The sequence below is a fragment of the Poecilia reticulata genome, linkage group LG13 (assembly GCF_000633615.1).
Source record: "Poecilia reticulata strain Guanapo linkage group LG13, Guppy_female_1.0+MT, whole genome shotgun sequence".
NCBI lineage: Eukaryota > Metazoa > Chordata > Actinopteri > Cyprinodontiformes > Poeciliidae > Poecilia > Poecilia reticulata.
This window is the reverse complement of record NC_024343.1, coordinates 20,731,524-20,749,940: the sequence shown is the minus strand read 5'-3', so window position 1 is coordinate 20,749,940 and position 18,417 is coordinate 20,731,524. Positions and strand designations below refer to the sequence as shown.

General features: G+C 36.3%; 1 protein-coding gene across 8 annotated transcripts in view; it reads left to right on the top strand.

Moving 5' to 3' along the window:
- Positions 1-1,178: 1,178 nt before the first annotated feature.
- Positions 1,179-18,417, top strand: part of kirrel3b (kirre like nephrin family adhesion molecule 3b) — a 225,605-nt gene continuing 208,366 nt past the window's right edge. For 3 of the 8 annotated variants that reach the window (XM_017308241.1, XM_017308242.1, XM_008425956.2), the window contains exons 1-2: positions 1,179-1,293; positions 6,437-6,527. The gene's annotated coding sequence lies outside the window, so the exon portion shown is untranslated. Of the gene's footprint in view, positions 1,294-2,223; positions 2,292-6,436; positions 6,528-18,417 lie in introns of all 8 variants that reach the window. The other 5 variants (XM_017308240.1, XM_017308243.1, XM_017308239.1 and 2 more) reach the window with 3 other exon arrangements.

The following is an 18,417-nucleotide window of genomic DNA, read 5'->3' as shown; positions in this document are numbered from 1 at the left end:
AAAGCTAAACTGATTAGTATTTAAGTCAATTTAACAAGCTTTTTTTTCCCAGTCTAAATGCTCTCCAGCATCCTTTTAAAGGCAATCATCATGACTGGCTAGTTTAACTTATGGTCTAATATATGGAAAGATATTTTTTTATTTAAACCCATAATTTATACCAAGAAATAAAAGATACACTGAAAGTACTATTCAAATAATTAGTGAGACACCTTTCTTGAAATAATTTCACATCAATACTTATGCCTTTGTGTTCAAACTTTAAAATAGTCTCCCATGTTTATGTCAGTCATAAAAATACAACAATATTGCCAATATCTGTGTCAGGTATCACAGACCGTTCTTGCATAAGTTATTGCTGAATTTTAAGTGGACGTATTAAAATGAGAGACAAAATGAACAGACTTTTGAACAGCTCTGTCTCTTGGGCAAACATTTTAGAGTATAATAGATAGGGAAATGATGCGTGGAGTGAAGGAACAAAGTGAAGTAAACAGGCAGCTGCTTCTGCTGGGAACTTCAGTGATTTCACAGTTTTTGGGATTTGTCGCTGGCAGAGTGTGGCTGATATCAGACGTACAGGCTTTCAATAAACAACTAAAGTCAGTGGTGCTAACTGCATGCTAATTCATTCTTCCTTCAGTGTGCTGTTTCCAGCTTTCTGAGGGCTGGATGTGGTTCATGCGCTGTTTTAAACTAAATCAACATTATTTAATTGCATCTGTACACATATGTAGCACCGATTTTAGATATCAGGCATGTAATGGTGGACTACCATCATTGTGGTCCACCATTACATATGGTGGACTACATACGTATTCTGGTTTTAAAGTCACAGTTTTTCACAGGTTTTCCTACCAAAGATAAATAAAAACATCAGATTGTTTGTACTTTGTCCAGCAGAGAGAGAGAGAGAGAAAATAATTGTTTCATTTCTTAAATGAATTTTGTTTTAAAACTTAAAAAGTGTACAGGTATAGAACTGATTGAAGACGTGTTGATGTTCAGAGATGTTCAAACAAGAATTTGCACATATTTAACAATTTGGTTTTGATTGTGATATATGTTTAACGTATCACAGGTTTTTGTCTAAATGAGGTTGGAACTGTTTTGATATCTTGACAACGTAATTTACCAGATGTACCTGAATGCAGCATGCGCAGCTGGAAAAATCCTCTTATCATTGCGAATACTCCGATTTGAAGAAGTTTGAACTGATTTTCCTAAACCATAAACGGGCGATCTGCTCCCTCACTCCCCGTATCCCTATTGCTTACATTTGGCTTAAAGCAGGTGAGTAATTCAGTTAATAGCAGGGCGAAGCACAAATCGCCCTGCGGTCACTGTTAAAGCTCCAGTAGGTAACTTTTGTTTAAAAATGTGTGGAAGTTAACTGTTAATCGCCTTCCTGTACTCGCTGCTAGCATACTATGGCTAGCAGAATGGTATGCTAGCATACCATTCCTAGCATTCCGCTGCTGGCCATTCTGTTTAACATTCTGTTCAACATAAAATCGGTTTTCGGTATGACTGTTTATAATTGCATATCTAACTACATTTGGACCATGCCGAATCATACTTTAAGGTATCTGCATTTACATTCTGACTAGTAAAAAGAACAATTCAAGACATATTCAATTAGAGTTTTATGATTCAAAATGCCTTTCAAGATATCTAAAATGATGTCACTTGGGAAAACCCAGAAGCCTTTTGGAATACTGGACTGAGGAAGGCTTTCCTTGAAGGAACTGAAAAATGTTGCTCGGGAGAGGAATTAATTTATATTTCATAAATTAATTCAAGGTTTATTGGCACTAAAATGAAATGACACTTTTCTCTTTTACGTACAAACATGTTAAAATTCTAGCCAGCAAGTTACTATTTTATTTTTTCTCTTAAGACATTTCAGAGTAGTTTTTTTCTGTTGCTTGACTTCAAAATATTGACAAAACACAGGCGGTTTTCATCACAGGTTTCTAATACAAAAAGGGAGAAAAAAAAACAAAAGTCGGCCTGTAAAGCATAATTTTCTTTGAACATAAATGCATGCACATAACCATATTCGCACATGCAAACACCGCAAAGTAAATGAACACTATCACATTGGAAATGTGTTATTTAAGGTCTCCACCTCATATCTGGTGTGAAATTAAAATCCACGAAAGCTGTCTAGATCTTGCAAATGAAAATGGAATAACATTCTGATTTGTTCCTTTCCACCAGTACAGCAAAGCACTGGTGCCGAGTGAAGTAGAAGACGTGCTGGGCAACAGTATAGATGAGAACGGAAGGTAATCGTGCAGTCTCCACTAGCAATCAGGAGGTGCAGAGGGCCTCATGGGGGAATGGATGCAAAGGTGGTCAGTGGCATGAGCTAAAGTGGAATTTTTCTTCTGCCTGTCCCTGCCATTGCTTGATGCAAGGGCCAGCTTGAGTAGAAAGACATACTGTGGCCTGGAAAGTCAAGTCATTTCCTCCTGCTGCCCTAATTCTGCCTGTGGCATAGCTCAAATCTGACACTGATCCCATATTTGTCAGAGGGTAAAACCTGGATGCTATTTGATAGCAAACCTCTGGCACTCTTTTTGGTCGACTCTTGACTGGAACTCGGGCTTTCCAGAGGTAGCATTCACAACGCTGAGCCACCTGAAAGACATCCCCACGTCGCAATTTTTTTTCTTCTGCAGCACAAGAGAGGAAAATGTCTGCGGCAGTGCTCCATTTGATTTCAACACGACACTGTGTGTGGATTTACCTAACAACAGCAATGGGTAAAAACGAAATGTCTGGACAGTGCGCTGTTCTACAAGAGAACAGAACTGACAAATTAGTCTATCAAAGCCACCACACGTTCTATTAGCTGTATTCACAGCCACATGTATACTCTCTGCTTTCATTTGCAGCCCCCCTCCATCATGTTGCTTCATTTATCAAAAGCTGAAATAATGTGGCAGGGATTTATTATCTTGTTCAGAAGCCAGGACTCATTTGCACAACAGAGGCCACAATCCCCAATCTGGCATTGATTTCTTTTGATTTATGTGAAACAAGAAGTGTTCAGAAAGCATGTTCGTTGAGCCTGCCCCCAGCCCCCACATATTATTTGTTTAAAACGACAGTGACATGGACTAAGGTGACACACGGAAGCGTATAAACAAAATTAATCAGTTTACCACATTAACTAGCCTCGTTGCTTGTTATTGTTGTGCACCTTAGTATATTTTTAGCTTGGCGTAATGCACTACTTGAAATATTTATGAGTGGAAAATCTGCTTGTATACGGTTGTGTGTGTGCTCAAGAACATTTTCGAGGCATTGTCTCGTAAAAAGGTAAACACTTGGCAGATGCAGTTTACAAGTGAAGGAGTTATTATTAAAAAAAAACTGAATATGAAGGTGAGCTTGTCAGTAACATAAACATTTCTGATGAGGAATTTGTTGCCTTTCATCTTTTTGGGCTGTAAACCTCTTATTGAACTTTCTGAAGTTGAACATAAACATTAAATAAGATATTCACTACCTTTACTTTCAATCTATCTGACTGTACACACATATATCTGCAAGGGAAGCAACATGTTTTTGAGGGAAAGTCAGACATCCTTCCCCCCCTTGGGACACTGAGCTAAATAAATTGGATTGAAATGTGGTCACACTTCACAAGGGACATGAAGTCCATTGTGTGAGTCCATCTAGTGGGACTCATTTTGGTGCAACTCAGAAAAAAATTCAGAAGGAGATTACCAGGAAGCATTTTGATTGGGTGGTGATCATTTTGATTCAGAAGGGCAGTGGTTCTTCTTCAAGTTTCCCCTGGATAGTGGAACTTTTCAGTATTTAAACTGAGCCCAGGCTCTCCATATAGGATGTTCATTTTAACAGGTTATTCCCTGGATTTTGGTGTTTTCACCAAGAAGTAAATAGAAAGCTTTGAGATTGAGTTGATTTCTCACAATGACCTTGCCTAAAATAATTAAATATTTACAACTCCCCTCCCCCCCGCATCCACCCCATAACACTCCCCCCTCCCCCGACACTTAAACTACTTGGTGATAGTAATTTTCTTGTACGTGGGTGTTTGGGGTTTATCACATATCTTATGACGTGATGGATAATGAAAATACCTCATTTTTCCTGTGGCAGGTCAAGAAGATTTTTTCTTAGCCTCCTTTGTTCCTCCCACTTTCCTGTGCAGAAATTGTACTTGAGAGATCACAGTCAGCTGTTATTTGCAAATGTTATTTTAATCACTTCGCAATAATCATATTTGCATACTTCTCTGTATTGATATTCTTAGCGTTGTTCTGTTGCATTGATGGTCTCATGCAGATTTAGTGGCCATGAGCTCCGTTTGAATGCATAATTCATAATCCTCTGAGATAGTTTGTACTGTATACAGTAGGAGAGAACACTCAAATGGCCAGCACGCTGATCTCAAATCACAACAGTTGAACTTTACTGCACATGCTGTCAGAGACCCAAGTTGAACATTTACTCGCCTATGACTGAAATGCTAATACCTGATTTCTATGCGATAGCAGCAAATTGTTGGGTCAGCGGGGTCCCTCATGGTTTGAATATTTGGTGGATCTCATAATAGAATGAGACCTTGAGCTCTGTCTGAAATGTACTGAGAAATGTGTTTTATGTTTATAATGTTACATATGATCTCATTGTACTATATAAAAAAAAAGTAACTATATAATGCTGATCCACAGCGAATGACCTCTAAAGAAATTGCAATAACCCGTTTATATGGAGACCTACAGTAACTAGCTAGAAAGATCCACAAGCAGCCTTTGCAAAACGGGGACAGATTAAAATTATTGGAATATTATTCTCAAATACTTACCTTTTTCTGTTTACAGTTTTTTATTTTTTCATACAATATCAAGTCGTCTTTTTTTTTTTTTTTAAATCCTTCATGTTTTGTGAAAATTTCAGAGTAAACATGTACAATAAATAACTGTCAGACAATGACCTGGCAAAACCAGATGTAAATATTTATTAACCTCATCTTCATTGTTGATCTATTTTGCTGTCATATTTAGTTTTTAAGGGATAAAGCTAAGAATTGCTTTTTGTGTTAATTTCTAGCAGTGACAGTTGGTGGGTTTTGTTTGCCTTTAATTATTCGTTTGTCACTGTGTGCAGAGTTGCTAATGCAAAATACTGAGTTGTCCTTAATTTTGGAGTTCACTGCTGTGTCACCTATTGAACTAATGTGATTTTGTTTTGTATGTTTAGAAATAATTTTAAAAGATAACTAAATTAAATTAGAAAAATAAATGACTCAGAAAACATTAAGGTCTGCAAAATTGCTGTGGCAGAATTTAAGCCAGACCCCCTCTCCTCTATGGACTGGTGCTGTTGCTTGAAAACGTTCCTTCCTGAAAGGTTGCAATCCTAATTCTAGCTGAATGCTATATCTCTTACATTTCTATTTCATATTACAATCTGTGGCTATAAGAAGAACATGCTCCAGTTTTGCCTTTCTATGCAACAACTACTGAAACAAAAGTGGTTTTCAGCTAAATCCAGTCCACCACAGATCTTTTTGGGTGTGTCAGACAATTCATTACAAGTGGAAACAAATGCATTTGAGAGATGTTGTATGTACCACACATGCTACCAAATTTGACAAAGTGCTATGCAATAGGAATTTTCTAACAGAGGTTCTATTTAATCACACGTAACAAAATTATGCAGATGCACAAAAAATGAAATGTTTATAAGTTCACATTTTCAATGCTGTACAGGAAATGCATCAACGATGTTGAGAAACATTAAACTTAGTTGGCCTAAAACGTGAAGGCAAACCTAAGGGACAAAACATAGTGACAAGTGTGGAGCCTGCCCTCCACACTTCACCATTGTCTTCCTCCTCTTTCCGAAGCTTCAAAGACATAACAAAACCACCAGATCAAGGTCTCAAAAACCCTCAAAGACCTGACTTTTGTGACAGTTGTATTTAATATTTTAAATTTTAACTGATTTGGATGGCAGGAAGAATTAGAAGGCACCCATATCGGACAGTTTAAAACGATTTGACTTGAATGCAGATGCATTCACTATACCATTATATATTTTTAGGTGAAAAATGGGAACCAATCCCTTTTTTTTTTTGTCTCAAAACTCAAATTTGTAAATACGACTAATTTAATGTTCAGTTCATTAAGGGTCCTGCTAGGAATTCATTACTACCAGGATTGTTTTATTTAATTTCTAAATTAAAATGAGACTGAGAATAGGCCAAGCTGATTTGTAGACACGGGGGAGACGAGCTTTTTTTTTTATATATTATTTTTTATTACATTTTCTTTTCAAAATAAATTAGAAATATAGTTCATGTGAATTTTCATTGTAAGATCCTACTTGAGTAGTTTTTTTTTTGAGACAAATTTCTATGCCCCTACCCAATATCTGACTTGTTTTTCAGTGCTGAAGAAAACTTCTCTGCCTTTGCTGAAAATCACCCCAGTTTGTCTGCATGCACCATTTATATTCTAGCTGCACAATCGGATCACCAGGTAAGCCAGACTTCCGTGATTGTTTTTAGAATGTCTAAGACATCAGTTTTTTTTTTTATGCATCACATTTATTTACAGAATCATGTCACGGTATATTGCAAGCAACATTTAAAGGCAAAATTGTCACATTTTGTAAAAGACAAAATCCATAAAATAACAAACAAAAATGAGCAAGAGGGTGAATGTGAAAGTATGAATGTGGGAATGATATTGAATAAGCTAGTCTAAGACTGGTTTTCAGTTGTACAACATCCAGAGGGAGGGCATTCCAGAGTTGTGGACGAGAGCAGCTGAAAGATCTGGTGGTGGGCAGAGTGTATAGGAGGGAGTCAGAGATGGACCTGAGTGTGAAAATTGCAAAATGTAAATTATTCACACCAATATGATTATTTTTAGAATGTCAAATTATTCTATACCGTGAGCATCATCGTGTCAGTACAGAAGCAAATGCTTCTCAAAGATTAAAGCAAAGAGCCAATTATAACTAGGGCTGTTTTAAACAATTATTTTAGTAATTGATTAGTCTTTTGATTATTCTGATGCTTAATCAAATAAAAATTGTCCCATTCTTTAGTAGTAATATTAGCTGGTAAAATGTATGAAAAAGAAAATGCTAGAGACAAACAATTCAGTTATTTTTTTTTTCTTATAAGAAAACATTTTGTTTGAAATGCAATATGATTCAAACATCACGTTTAGTCTCAAGGCTGAAGTATGAAAAAAATGTTTGTCATTGGTGTGTGCTAGTTGGAGTATAGCAGAGAGCAAGGAGGGGGATGAGCAGCGCTAGACAGAGTAGTGATTGACAGTGCAAAGACCCTCCTTGGCTCTGATTGGTTGTTTCTAGATAGCACTGGGAGAAGGCAGAAGAACTTTCCTATCTGTCTCATACCATCCTGTCACAACATAGTTGTTGCAATTATGTAAAAAAATAAAAAAGTGTTTTACAAAAGCTAACTACCGCAGCTTTAAATATTAAAAAAGATGATGTAGACCGTGCAGTTTCCTATACTGGTGGCACTGCTTCAAAATATATCCCAATCCTCAGAAAATATACAAAACAGAAGCTGATTAAAACCAACAGATTTGATGTTTCTCATGAATATCATTATGTAAGACAGAGTTTTTTTTATATACTTACCAGCATACTTTGTAACATCAGAAACATGTTTTTGTTATTTTCACCCACAGGTTGAGTGTTTGTTTTATTTTAGTTCCGTCCGTCCATTCAAACCCAAGATCTTCTTCGACATAACGGTGCAATAGTTGTGCACCATCTCAGTAATGGGCCTCGTCTTTTTCTGTATTAGCCTCCTTTCGTATTTTGCTTAATTTGTATTTATACTTCGTTCCGCTGGTATCTGTCAGTGTATTTTCAAATGTCCCCAGTTAACTGCGTCTCATCTTTTGATCACCATATTTATTTGCATATTTACTCCTTGGTTTTCCCTGTTCATTTTCCAGAGTCTCGATGTAACTTCACAGATGTCAGACCTGTCTCATTTCTTCCTTGTGTCTGGCTTTATGGTTGTCTTGAGTTTTGTGGATTTGGATTCCCAGTGCTGGCAGCACTTTTGGTCTTGTTTGTGTCAAATATATGCATTTTTTCTCCTTTGTCACCTGCCTGCCTCCTACATATCCCTTTTGCATTTAGATATTTCACCTTATACCACAGCCTCTCTGAACCACTTTTTTTGCTTCAAGCACTGACAGGGGAGATTTTGTATTGGTGATTTGTTGTAATTATCATATTGAAAATACAGAAGTGGTGGCAGAAATGGTTGTTTTTATAGTGCACGTAGCTAATTAATTTTTGAATATGGCTCAGTAGGCCTAATACTGATAAATAATTTTCTAATTTATTTTTAGATTTACTCTTATGCTGTTAAGACTGTGCCAGCTCAATATTGTTACCTGGATGCATATTACTGAGGGACATGTATGAAGATCCAATGTGCAGAGATGGGCAATTGAGAAAAGGGCAGAACAAAATTAGAGGGCACAGACATAAAGCATCCCTGACACTGGCATATCAGTTTTCTCAGCAATTACTGAAAGATAGTTTTTATTTCCTCCAAGGAAGCCAAGAGCAGGTTCAGCTCTGCTAGCTGTCCGCAAAATCAATCTAAATCTGGAGCCTACGGTAAATCTTGTAGGTTTTTCAGGATTTTTTAATGACCTGCCTTGTTCTTTACATGGTTCACAATCTGATTATTAGTAGTGGTGTAGAAGAGGCTAATTGAATTGTCACTCAGCTCCTAAGTATCATCCTATTTTCCCTTTCCTATGCTGAGAGGAAAATTATCTATTTGAATAAGTCATCAGCACTTGAAAAATGGAGATGGCTGTTGAATATTTTCTGAAGGCACTCTGAGGGAAGAACCTCTGCTAATAAAAAGCCAAAAGTAAAACCGGATTGTTACGGTGCGTTGTCCTCAATTAGAATACACAGTCGAACCAGATAAATATATACACCATATAAAAAGACATACACTTTTTTTTTTTATCACCGTCTTGAGTTAAATCAGACCAAACTTTTCTTGTTTTAGCCTAGTTACAATTACCAAAATTTATTATATTTGGTGAATGCCAGAAAACTTGGCAAAAACATTTTTAGAGATTTTTATTTTTTTGTAACTTTCCTCAAATCCACAGGTTTACATACATTTGGTCAGTTTCAGACATTTCTGTCTTATAAACTCTTTGACTTGGGTCAAACCTTTTGGGTTTTTTTCTACAAATTTCTCACAACAGCTTGCTGGAGATCTGCCATATCCTTCTGACAGGACTGGTGTAACTGAGTCCAATTTGTAAGCCAACTCATATTTCTGGTTTTCCCAATACTTCTGCGATCAGGGCTTTGTGACGACTACACCAAAAAATTTACTTTGTTTCCCTTAAGCCACTTTGCAGCGACTTTTCCTGCATACTTGGGGTGATTGTCCATTTCAAATAGCAAACTGTGACCAAGGTTTTACGTCCAGGCTGTTTTCTTTAGATGTTGCTTCAATATTTCCACATAATGTTCTTTTCTTATGATGGCATTTATTTTATGAAGTGCACCACTTCCTCCTCCAGCAAAACAGCACCACAACATGATACTGCGATCCCCATACTTCAGTTAGTTTATGTGCTGTGCGTAACAAAATTTTAGAAAAAGTATTTCTAAAATTGTAGATTTTAAATAAATTCTCATCCACAGCAAAGGGAATCTTTGGGCATGGACTCTAAATTGGATAAATGTGCTGTGTTGCTCCTAAATTAAAGCATTTTACTAAAATCAATGATGAATGATTTCTATGAAAAATATCCTGCCATACAAATAACTAAGTGAATAAAACCTGTTGGTGACATATTTCTTAAAACAAAATAAACTGTGGATCCCAGAATACCAATACATTTACATTTTCCTCTGTTAATGTATTTACAAAATCTTGGCAGAAAAGGCTGTGAAAAAGCTGGGAAGCTGTACAAACAAAGTGATTTATTGGAAAAAGAGGTTAAGGTATAAAACAAACAGCATCTAACAGGATTGCCCACACCTGCTAAAGAAACGGTTGGCATCCTTCGAACCAGAGCGTATTCTATTACTTCGAAAATGTGATTAGCCTAGTATCAAGACCGAGTAATTCCTAAGTGCAGGCAAGCTGGAAAGCAATTGCCTTGGCTGTGCATTCGGTTAAGGAACAAAAAACATTAAAACATAAATGCATTAACCAAAATCCAAAAATAATTTAGCAAAGAGAAATGTCCGTGCAAGCGCCTGAAATAATCCAACAGAGTATATTGGTAAAGAATGAATTAATGTTTTACCTCATGTTTAGAGTTCTTGGGCTCTTGAAAAATATGCAGTCATGCAGAGGAATCATGTTCTCTGTCTGTACAGTCAGTTTAATGTTGCCTTTATTAATTGCAGAAAGAAATCCTTTAAAGGAAAACATGACGATGTCAGATATGCAGCTGCTGTTAAAAGTCCAAACAAGAAAGGGTAATAGGAGAGTTTCTTTCCAAAAATTGATGTCAGCTTTGCCTGCATGTCAGCTCCGGCTGTCCCTGTAAGCAGTTAATTCACCACTTTCACCATTCAGGTTACCAGAGTGCTTGATTTGACAGAGGTTTTAAATATTTTCCAGCAAGTCAGCAATCTAAGCTTAAGCTCAGAAGTAAATCAGGTTAACATGCTTATCTACTGCCTGGGCGATTAAACTGATCAGAGAGGCCAGGCTCTTACAGTGGAGGAACAATAGAAATTCACTCTAGTGTAAAACGTAGATGGTGCTGACAAAACTATAGCAAAGATGTAATTCCTTTGGTTCATTGTAGCAGCTGCGGTTTCAAACTGGCACTATTTTTATTTTCTTAAAGACTGGATAGAAATGAACACAATTTTTCTTTAAAAAAGTAAAGGGGGAAAAAAAAACTATTTCCTAAATAGTTTTTATTTAAATTTCTTATCTTTCTTCACTTTTGTGTCTGCAGTCCTACAAATTGGGTTCTTACAATGAAAGAAGCAATTAAGTAGCAAATTGATTCAAATAAAATTTTAATTTAAAATTTCCATCAGCCTTTACTATTTAAAAAAAATCTGAATAACAATATATGTGTATTTGATCAGGAAGCATAAAGTAAACTTTTTTTAAAGCAAAAAAAAAAAAATTAATTAAAAGTTTTTATATTGAGTTCTTGGACTCAAATTTCTTATGTGTGTATATTTTACACTATATATGCATAATAGTGTCTTTCCTGAAGACATGGAAATAAGTAGTGGACAACTTGCCCTAGGTGCAAATGAGAAGTGCTGTGCGGTGAGCCCCAGGTCATGGCGCCCTGGCTAGTAGCCTTTTCATCCATGTCATAAGCCACAACAGATGAGAATAACTATGCAAATGTAAGCCACGGTCGGGTGCAGCTGTATATATTTTTGTAGGCATATAACAAAAAAACTGGAACTTATAAAAAACATTAATCTCAGTGTAATACTGACAACACTGAAGCAAATGTCTCTCTGATGCGTTAGAAAAAAAACAAACAAATATGACTTTCACAGAATTTAGTGAAGTTCTTCTGTAGGTTCAACACCAGGATATCCGTCTTCTTTTCTCTACTTCTCCTTTCATCTCTTTCTGTCCTCATTTTTCAATAGGTTCAAAACATTTATACAGCGGCACACCATCATTACTACTCAGACAGGCCCTACGTCTGATTTAAGGCAGTTTTCTTTTCTTTATGTCAAGGAAACACTGTTCGCTCCACAACATATCCTCTTGCACTGCTTCGTCTGTGGTGGCAGCTGGTCGCACTCCCGTCATAAAAGCTCATGCATCAATCTCTTACTCAAAGTAATAACTAAGCGACTGCAGACAAAATATCTCGGACTAAACACAACAGATCTGTCCATGCATTGCTTGATTTTAAGGCTACTCAATTTTATGATTACATTCTGACACAGTTCCTTATTGGGTGAAATCTTTGTACACAATTGCTCCAGCTACCATTCCAACTTATACCACAGGTCTCCGACCAATAGGAAACTGTAAAGGACAGGAAGGAAAAATACAGAGAAACAACAGTAGATATCATGTAAGATTAAGTCCACTTAGACCAGGACAGCAGGTGTGAGTCACAGATGCAAGGACTCTGGGGAATGTAGGGTCATCCCACTCCTGCTGAGGTTCCTATTTTGTGTATTGCCCTTCAGGTACCGTCAGGCGAAACATATGTCATCTTGTTCCCCTGCCTAAAACTACTCCCCAAACAAAGAAAAACAGCACTCCATTACAAGCAGACGAGGCAAAACCAGACACTACGGTTTCTCACAGATCCCTAGAAAATGCTTTACAAAGTGTGCTAAGGCTTTTTACCTGTGCCCAACTGAACCAGGCCTGGCAAGGTCGTGTGCAAGTTTATAAAGCTGGACTTAAGTGGTGATAACTAAAGAAAAGACAAACTTTGAGTTTTGCTGATAAAAATAATACTTTGTGACAGGTGTCACAAAGTATTATTTTAACTTTTGGAATATTTATTTTGATTCCAGAATTGTGCTTCTCATTGTGACAGGAATTTGCAGTAGCAATGTTATTTCTGTTAGTTCAGATTTTTTATTTTTTTTGTAGACTTTTGTTTATAAATATTGTTTTCGGATGATTTGTTACTGTTATTCCTTCTGGTTTGGGATACTGTCCCTCATTGGGGCAGTATCCCAATGACTTAGGATACTGTCCAGTATCCCAATACTGTACTTTGTATAGGCAGAAAAAAAGTAATTTTTTCTAAGACTAAAAAACGCTTAGAAATATGTTTGCTAGCATCCCAATCTAAAAGCTGCGATCAAATAATCTTCCTAGATAATTGTACAAAGATAACCAGTTGCAGATAAATTTCATAAAAAAAGTGTTTATTTTCCCTTGCAAGTCACTTTCTTATCCAAAGTTCAGATAAACTTGCCATGATTTTTCTTGTTTATTTAGTGTGAACAACTGCTGGCGTGTTTGGAAATTCTTTTATTTTGAATATCCTTAGCGGTTTGATTATTCTTTTAGAAATTAGGATTGCTAATTACTTTGTACTGTAAATAATTAGAGCGTGTTAGGGTCATACAGTATTGTAGGCATAAAGTGATGATCATCCTCTTTGTAAGTTACTGAATGAGAAAATAAGAGATTTACTGTTAAATAGTTTTGCTGGACCTTTGTTCTTAATTAGAATTCAGATTTGAAACCTGAAGTTAGAGAATTTCTCCATACAGTATTTTGTTAACAGTTTTGTCTTGCACCATTTAAACTAGTAGTGTAACTTTAGGGATCTTGGACATGTAAAAACCTGTTTCTGTTGTAATACAACTTAAATTTAAGGTAGCTTGACTTGCATGTTATGATGTCAACATTTTCTCTAGAGTCATTTGTGTATGAAGGCAAATCCTTAGTTTGGTGCATTTGGGATGCAAAGACTTTGAGGCTCCTTCTGCATTTTCAATTAGGACCACTGGCAAAACGTTTACAGCCCGGTTAACTGAATATTATTTATTGGCTGAATCAGCAACAGTGCTTTTTTGCATTTCAGCAATTTACTTTCTTTGAAAAAAAAACACTCCATTTCCATGTTTATGCCATCTTAATTCAAAATAGCATGCTTTACCTCGAGCATGTGTGTGTCTAAATGAATAAGACAAGCCATAGAATGGTTTTACAATTGAGGGGGAAGTGTGATGTTTAGAACCTTTTTATTTTTTTTCACAAATTCTTTCTGTACATTTTAGTTTGACTTTTCTCCTGCTGACATATGATATAAGGTCCATAGTTCACCAAATGAACAAGGTAGGAAAGGTGCAGGCTTAATATATCAGATGTGAAACAACAAGCACTCATTTCCCTTACAAGAAAGAAACCTGACTTATGCAAAACCCTGTGACCCTTAACAAGCTTTCTTGAGGTGCATGATGCTGACCACTGCTCTTTACCTGTCCTCTAGATGAGCAAGGCAAACAAATTTATAGCCCTGTTTTGCATGTAAAAACCTAATTTCCACGGTGCACTGAAGATGATATTCAAATTGAGGAAAAGTCAAATAAGCCAGCCAGCCAGCAATGAAGCAGAGAGAATTTGACTGAGTCAAAAGGGCTTTAGACTTAAGCAGGCTGAGCACTTTGGTAAGGAAACAACATTTGGTCAGATTACTGAAACAAAGGGACATGCTTGTTTAGGGGTTCTACTCTGACTCATGAGCTGCTTAACATCACTCTCCAGCCTACGATAAACATGTGACTGACATGTAGTGTCATGCTGTAGTTTCTGATAGACTGGAATCCACCATTAGATATTTGGATATTAAGGACGTAATGATGCCCATTGTGGGGAAAAAAAGACTTCTATTGTACTGTGATTCAGTGTCGTTCATAAAACATCACACTTTAAAACATATTGAAATTTTACAGCATAATAACACACTTGCATGCACTACAGACCTCATTCATAAAGATCAGTAATTGAATATTATCATAAACACATGGTTAAAATTGTTGGCATCTCTTAAAATAATGTAACTGTATTCAAAGGAGCATTAAGCTGCTTGGAAAGGCTCTTATAGTCTTTTCCTTTAACATATTTGTATATGTTTTTTTTTCTTTTTCTAATCTCCTAGGACAACTCTCTCCTTTGGTTCCTGTGATTCATATTCAATGGTGTACACGCCATGCCACCAAAACAGCAAAACGACTACTTGTCACTTTTTTAAATGGGTAGACTGACTGATTATAAGCTTGAAGACACCTCTAATGCCAACGACACATCTTGGTATAGCATGCACTCTTTTGTTAAATTACTTTAGTGGTACCATAATTTTTTGCCCAGGCGTGCTTCATTGGTTTTTTAAAGACTTAATGTCTGATTTCCATTGATTAATTTTCAGTAAATGTTTTATTTAGTATTACCTTTGTCAGTTTCAAGTTACTTCAGTGATGCAAACAACTTTGTCCTCGTGTGTCTGTAGGCTTATTTTGTTATCCAGCAGCAACCCCTGTTCTGAGTGCATTTACAGCTTAAGTTGTTTCTGTTCCCCATGAACCCTGCTGTTTCCTTATTTTAGCTCTTGCCATGCAGCTAGAATTAAACGTTATTTCAAGGCATAATTATGTCTTAGGCTTATATCAGCAAAGTCAGCAGAGGGCTATCCCACAGAGAGCAATTGGTGTAGCATGTAGGTGGGACAAGTGCAGGAAAGAAAGATAAATAACAGAAAGTTAAGTGTTGCACAGCTCAGTCATGTGAAGGCATAAAGTAGAAATCAGTTTATCATTGCTGATCAGAATAAATTGTTTGATTTATTTATTTTTGCGTGTGTGTGTGTGCGGGCGTGTGTGTGTATGTGAATTCCAACAAGCAAATTGTTTCAGCTGGAGGTTTCTTCTAATCCCGCACTACAATTGTGGCTTTTAAAGATATGGTGGCGTTTGAACACAGTAAGATGGGAAATTTCTAACATGGGACAGACATAAGAAGGTTCTATTTTGAGAAAAGCTAAGATATTTCCTTAAGTACGTTTTACTGCCTAGACATCAGCATGTGGTTTAAGGGCTTAAACCTAATCAAACAGCGCATGAAAGCACAAGTAAACAGCAGCTGGAATCTTAGTAAAAAAAAAAAAAAAAGTCTAGGGAAAACAGTCATCTCCAGACTTTCTTTTGCATTTTTACCTTGCACTTTTCAAATCAGCTTTTAAAAGCAAGGCCATGTACCTCTCAAAGAAGCTCTTCATTTCAATACACAGTTTTGAAAGTGTGAAGTGTGTTCTCTGTCTTTATGCAAATAGCAAAGATGCAGTTTTGCTTGATACAAAATCAATGTTTATTGTGTGGGAGCTTCAGTTTTAGCCTTGAAAGACTCTGAAGGTCATAATTTGGAATCTAGTTTAGAGGAGTTTAATCTGTGACTTATTTATCAACCAACCTTCAAAGCTGTTTTTGATTTTATTCTTGCATGGGGCTCTTAGATCTGTTGCCTGAATTCCTGCTTTGCCAGGAATAATTTTGGGGGATTTAATGGGATCCTGGAGATATTTGCATGCCAAGGATGCCATTTGGATTTGGTGAAAAGGAAACAAATCTATTGTCCAAGTTTTTTTCTGAGCAATAGGTAGGATGTTGCCATACACCCACAATGTGTCTGCAGTTTTAAACATTTTAAAAGGTGATAAATCAAAATTGTAAAATTTAAGGCCATTAAGAATTTTATAATTGGGTTTAGAAGTACCTTTTGAAATATAGGTATCAATTTTTCAGATTATGGGGTGCCCTATTTTGAAATTTTATATGCCAAAGTTCACATTACTTTATTTAAATGTGAACTTTAGCAGATCTGTGCAGTGTATGTTTGATCCTGACATTATATTCAGTGGCTGTTTGACATTTCAAACACAATGTGCTCAACCCAACTGGGGAGCTAACTGGTTCGGTGACGTGTTTGACTTGAATAGACAGATCTTCTATGTCCAGACATTGTTTATCTTCATCAAAGGCAGCAGAAATGTCCTTCCTCCATTCTTCTCCCATGAGAATGACCAACAGTGTAATTTTCAAAACATTTCTATATTTGGTGGAGGAAAATGAAGACTCACAGAGACAACAGGTTTTGAGTGGGATAGAAAAGAAGAAAAGCACAATGCATTAAATGTAACTATGTGGAGTGTAATACACAACTAGAAATCATCATATAAACTGGTGCTGGAAGAGGATTTGCTGTTTTTATAAGCTGGATTTATTTGATGAAAACTCCTAAAAAAAAAAAAAAAAAGTAAAAAAGTCTGACTTTAAAAAGACAACTGATGAATATAATTGACAGGTTTTGTTTTCCTGAGGAAGGTTAATGAGGAAGGGACAATTGGAACCAGAAAGTTATCAAAGTCTGCTGAAATGTATCACATGAAATGATTATTTTGGATTGAGACTGTAACACAGCTGGTCAGAGGGAATCATTCCCAAAACTGGACAGAGGTAACAGTTGAACATGGAATTATTTCTCATGTCTTTTGCATTTATTAATTTTGTATGTTTTTCATTTGTCAAAGAAGTGGCTCTTGCAGTGAATAACTGCATGTAAAATTATAGTTTTCTACATTCTTACAACAGTAAAATAATGTCATTCGGAGAGCCTTCTCAACAACATGGCAAATTCTAGAAGGAGAAAGCGCATCAGTCGATTCAGACTGTTTTTTTTTTTTTGTGTTTTTTTACGCCAACATGCACTAAGAATATTGTATTGTTAGTCAGTTTGGTTCTGTTTCTGTCAGTGTTTTGTTCAAGTTTTTTTGTGTTAAATAAAAATCATTAGTTTGATTACAATATTACACAAAAGTAAGACTGCCTTCTTTTGCAACAGAACAAATGCATAAAATTAGGCATGTATTAGACTTCTGATGAAAAACAAGAAATGCAAAAGAATTTATTAACCTATTTGCCAAGTTAAGCAAATACACCAGGCTACAGATTATAATAAAGAGCTGTTAGGAAGTCGTGCCACAAGAACCAAACTTCCCATCACTACTGAGCGCTGTCTCACTGCAACAGCGTAACTAAGAAGCTCCAAAAACCCATGTTGTGTAGGAGAAGAAGGTCATATGATTGGGGCGAGAAGAAACCGAGGCGAGTGACGCAAGCTGTCTCTCATGTTTTTCTCCCCTACCTCCTTGCTTTCACCTCCCAACTCTTTCCAAGGCTGCATTCAAACACATGTCTCTGCCAATTAAGACTGAAGCACAGAACGAACCACTGAGAGGAGGAGCAAGGGCATAACACGAGGGAGACTGGGGAGGATTCATTTTTATGGAGCAAATTTATTCTATTGTCTACTCAAAGTCCAGTTAAATGTATGTTCCATAGAATATAGACCTCTTAGTGACTCCTGGGAAAGGCTCCAGCCCCAGGTTTGACTGAAACCCTAGGAGCAGAATTATGTTGGTTCATATCTGTGCCTGCAAGACCGTGCAGTCACCTTAGATTATCAAATTAATCTGTCCAATTCAGTCAAATTTTCAGCTACATTAGTTACGCCAAATAGCACAGATTTCTTGGATCTTTGTAGCCTTGCACTGTCTGCGCTTCAAGAAATTAAGCAGTCTGCCAAAAAAAAAACAAAAAACAATTGTTTAAGAAAATATTACTCAAAAAGTAAAAAAGGACTTAATGTAATTACTGTCATTGGATATACTATACTTAAATTTAGGATTAGGGGTGGCTAGTAAATCTTTATTTTATTTTATTTTTATAAATAAATGCCTATTTTGTATATATGACTCAGCTAACTGCATTGGTATAAAATAAGTATGGCACAAGTGAAAACAATTTTTTTTTGGTTTCTCTTGCAGCTTTTTGAACCACTTGGCTTGCGGTGTTCTATTTTGG